Raw genomic sequence first — 5,332 nt, forward strand, 5'->3', positions numbered from 1 at the left:
TGAGATGACTTATATCCTGTGTGGGGTCTTTGCTTAATTTACAGTAGTTGCCTTCTACGGCAAGTTGTGACAGTATCTCTTTCTTATAATCCTCTAAATTTTGTATGACAATTGCGCCACCCTTGTCCGCGGGTTTGATCACAATATTAGGGTTGTCCTTTAGAGACTGTAAAGCAGTACGTTCTTGTTTGGTGACATTGTATTTAACATATTGGCGTTTAGACAGAATGTTTTCAATGTCTCTCGTAACAACTTGCTCATATGCCAAGATTTTATGTGGCATGAGGTGGACAGGGGGGTTAAATTTAGAGGGTGGTCTAAGTCCGCTGCCTGAGAACACCGGATTAAACGGTGTTTTAAGAAAATAATGCTTCAAACGGATTTTCCGAAAAAAATGATGTAGCTCAATTTTAAGGTTGAAATCGTTGGGCATGTTGGTCGGAACAAAGGATAAACCTCTCTCAAGAATTCCCTGCTCATTGGATGTCAATGTATAATCAGACAGGTTTACTATGGGGTTGTCTGGTTTATGTGTTACCATCTGTAGTGTTGGCGTCGTGTCTGAATCTCCCCATGTGGCTCCTGCTGGAAATGTGCCTGTTTCCGTGTTTGGCCTCTCCCCTGGTTCCATGTCTGCCCTCTGTTGCCCCTGGGTCTTTGTCATAGAATCACAGTTTTTATTGAGTAGCTCCTGAAGCGTGTGGTCGGTATTCTGTATTTCTTTATCCATTATATTCGAAGAATTAGATGTCAAGCGATTTTGCTCAGTCTGCTCTGCTCGTATTTGAAGCTGAAGCTGAGCTTGCGGTCGAGGTTGCTTCATTTGGGTATTAAGCTGTTGATGTGGGAGAGCAACTGAGCCAGATATTTCGATAATCTGTTGCGTCATCCCAGGGTGACTATCAGCTCCTCCCATGCCCTTTTCTGTAGCTAATGTATTAGCCGGCCCTAGAGTAGATACACCTAAGGAGGAGGGTGAAGGATGTTGAGATTTAGGGGTGGATTTACTAGTGAATAGCGGAAACTCCTTGATTTCCTTTAATTCTTTTTTATCACATCTTTGATTTCATATAGAGGCTGGTGTGGTTGCTTTAGGCAGGCCTGGCTCTGTGTCCACAGGGGGTGGGGCCTGATCGAAAAGTCCATCGTCCTGCAAGGGTGCAGAATAACTTGCGGGAGATTCTTCCTCTGAACTTTCTGAGGTAGTTTCTGCGCCCGGTGAAATGGGATTATCTCCCCCATCCTTAGCCTTAGCTCCACGCAGTATCGCCTTTTTTGCCAAGGTCTGGCTAGATTTTCTAAGACGGGCTATAGTCTCCTTATTAGCCTTATTAGAGATGTTACAGTCTTTTAATTGTTTCCCCATCTTTTTTCTCTTTCTCCCCCTTTATGCGCCGAAAGTGTCTTTTCTATCTACTATGAGCCGCTTGCGTCTTTTTTTTTTTCTCCCTCTCCCCCTTTAAATAATTCTTTTATCTTTGTCCACACGTTTCCTAGCCTCCTACCTTTCAGCCTCAACTTTTTCCACCACCACTCCTCACCTCTCTCCTCTCTCACGCAGTTCAGGATGTCAGTTCCGTGGCTTCTTTAACCCTTTTCTTCCTTTTTTTTTTATCTTCGCCTTATTTCAGTCTTGTAAAGGCAGCCGAAAATCATTTACCAAACATCCGCGGAGAAGTAGCAATGTCCTCAAGACCTCCACGTCCACCACCTCCGTATTTCTGTATATCCGCTGTAACAATGTAGCGGCTGAGCTACTGACCGGGCACCAAAACGCTGAGATTTCTTTGGTCAGATAAGCTCCTGTTACACCTCAGCGCTACTCCCAGCACCCACGCCTTTCCTTGCGTCGCATCGCTGCATTTCAAGAGCGGGATCCCATCTATTTTCTCAGCACAAAACGCCGAGTTACCATCGCCATTGCCGTTAGAGCCTGGGGGCGGGACCTGGGTTTCCGGTCACGGGTCACCTGCCGCTACGTAGAGGCGTGGTGCTCCGTAGCGGTCATTCTCCTCCTCGTCAGATGTGTCACACATTTGCCATAAATTCGGAATGTTAGCACTCTAGTTGCTTATTAGATCACTGTAGTAAAGCTACTGCTCACCAGGGAAGTCTACTGCTGATATTGAAAGTGCATGTTTCAGTGTGCATGTCAGAATTTTTTAATGAAATAGAAGAGGATTTGAGAAGTTACTCAAAATGTGCCCTAATTTTTCTTTTTCCAGCACTAATCATAATTTCTATGGCAAAATGAACCCCTCATTGTGTTCCTTTTAAATTAACCTACTCACTTTCTACTACTCACTCTGTACTACTCTCTACTACTCACTCTACTGCACTCTATTACTCTCTACCACTCACTCTCTACTACTCTACTACTCGCTCTCTACTACTCACTCTCCACTACTCACTCTCTACTACTCTCTACTACTCACTCTCTACTACTCACTCTCTACTACTCTAGTCCTCTCTACTACTCTCTCTACTACTCACTCTCTACTACTCACTCTCTACTACTCTACTACTCTCTACTACACTCTCTACTACTCACTCTCTACTACTCTCTACTACTCACTCTACTACTCTCTACTACACTCTCCCACTCACTCTCTACTACTCTACTACTCACTCTACTACTAACTCTCTACTACTCACTCTCTACTACTCTCTACTACTCACTCTCTACTACTCTCTCTCTACTACTCTCTACTACTCACTCTCTAGTACTCATTATCTACTACTCACTCTCTACTACTCGCTCTCTACTACTCTCTACTACTGACTCTCCACTACTCACTCTCTACTGCTCGCTCTCTACTACTCTCTCTACTCTCTCTACTACTCACTCTCTACTAGTCTCTACTACTCACTTTCTACTACACACTATCTACTACTTGCTCTCTACTACTCTCTACTACTCTCTACTACTCACTCTCTACTACTCCCTACTACTCACTCTACTACTCACTCTCTACTACTCTCTACTACTCACTCTCTACTACTCTACTACTTTCTAGTATTCACTCTCTACTACTCTACTACTCTCTCTACTACTCACTCACTACTACTCTCTACTACTCTCTACCACTCACTCTCTACTACTTTACTACTTACTCTCTACTACTCTCTCTCTCTCTACTACTCACTCTACTACTCACTCTCTACTACTCTCTCTCTACTACTCACTCTCTACTACTCTCTACTACTCACTCTCCACTACTAACTCTCTACTACTCGCTCTCTACTATTCTCTACTACTCATTTTACTACTCACTCTCTACTACTCTACTACTCTCTACTACTCTCTCTACTTCTTACTCTCTACTACTCTCTCTACTACTCACTCTCTACTACTCTCTACTACTCACTCTCTACTACACACTCTCTACTACTTGCTCTCTACTCCTCACTCTCTACTCCTCCCTACTACTCACTCTACTACTCACTCTCTACTACTCTCTACTACTGACTCTCTACTACTCCCTCTCTACTACTCACTCTCTACTACTCTCTCTCTTCTTCTCACTCTCTACTACTCACTCTCTACTACTCACTCTCTACTTCTCTCTCTCTACTACTCTCTACTACTCACTCTCTGCTACTATCTCTCTACTACTCACTCTCTACTATTCACTCTCTACTACTCGCTCTCTACTACTCTCTGCTACTCACTCTCCACTACTCAGTCTCTACTACTCGCTCTCTACTTCTCTCTACTACTCACTCTCTACTACTCACTCTCTACTACTCTATTCCTCTCTACTACTCTCTCTACTACTCACTCTCTACTACTCACTCTCTACTACTCTACTACTCTCTCTACTACTCACTCTCTACTACTCTCTACTACTCACTCTACTACTCTCTACTACACTCTACCACTCACTCTCTACTACTCTACTACTCACTCTACTACTAACTCTCTACTACTCACTCTCTACTTCTCTACTACTCACTCTCTATTACTCTCTCTACTACTCACTCTCTACTACTTACTCTCTACTACTCGCTCTCTACTACTCTCTACTACTCACTCTCCACTACTCACTCTCTACTACTCACTCTCTACTACTCAGTCTAAAACTTACTTTCTACTACTCCCTACTACTCACTCTACTACTCACTCTCTACTACTCTCTACTACTCACTCTCTACTACCCCACTACTCTCTAGTACTCACTCTCTACTACTCACTCTCTACTACTCTACTACTCTCTACTACTCTCTCTACTACTCACTCACTACTACTCTCTACTACTCACTCTACTACTCTCTACTACTCTCTACCACTCACTCTCTACTACTCTACTACTTACTCTCTACTATTCTCTACTACTCTCTCTCTCTCTACTACTCACTCTCTACTACTTACTCTACTACTCCCCACTACTCACCCTCTACTACTCTCTCTCTACTGCTCACTCTCTACTACTCACTCTCTACTACTCACTCTCTACTACTCACTCTCTACTACTCTCTACTACGCACTCTCCACTACTAACTCTCTACTACTCGCTCTCTACTACTCTCTACTACTCACTTTACTACTCACTCTCTACTACTCTACTACTCTCTAGTACCCTCTCTACTATCTACTCTCTACTACTCTCTACTACTCACTCTAGTACTCACTCTCTACTACTCCCTACTACTCACTCTACTGCTCACTCTCTACTACTCTCTACTACTCACTCTACTACTCACTCTCTACTACTCACTCTCTACTATTCTCTACTTCTCACTCTCGACTACGCTCTCTCTGCTACTCTCTACTACTCACTCTACTACTCATGCTCTACTACTCTCTACTACTCACTCTCTACTACTCTACTACTCTCTAGTATTCACTCTCTACTACTCTACTACTCTCTACTACTCTCTCTACTACTCACTCACTACTACTCTCTACTACTCTCTACTACTCACTCTCTACTACTCTCTAGTAGTCACTCTCTACTACTCTACTACTCTCTACTACTCTCTCTACTACTCGCTCACTACTACTCTCTACTAACCTCTACCACTCACTCTCTACTACTCTACTACTTACTCTCTACTACTCTCTCTCTCTACTACTCACTCTCTACTACTCACTCTACTACTCTCTACTACTCACTCTCTACTACTCTCTCTCTACTACTCACTCTCTACTATTCACTCTCTACTACTCACTCTCTACTACTCGCTCTCTACTACTCTCTCTCTGCTACTCACTCTCTACTACTCTCTACTACTCACTCTCTACTACTCTCTCTCTACTACTCTCTACTACTCTCTACTACTCACTCTACTACTCACTCTTTACTATTCTCTACTACTCACTCACTGCTAC

This window comes from Triturus cristatus, chromosome 8 (assembly GCF_964204655.1).
Source record: "Triturus cristatus chromosome 8, aTriCri1.1, whole genome shotgun sequence".
Lineage (NCBI taxonomy): Eukaryota > Metazoa > Chordata > Amphibia > Caudata > Salamandridae > Triturus > Triturus cristatus.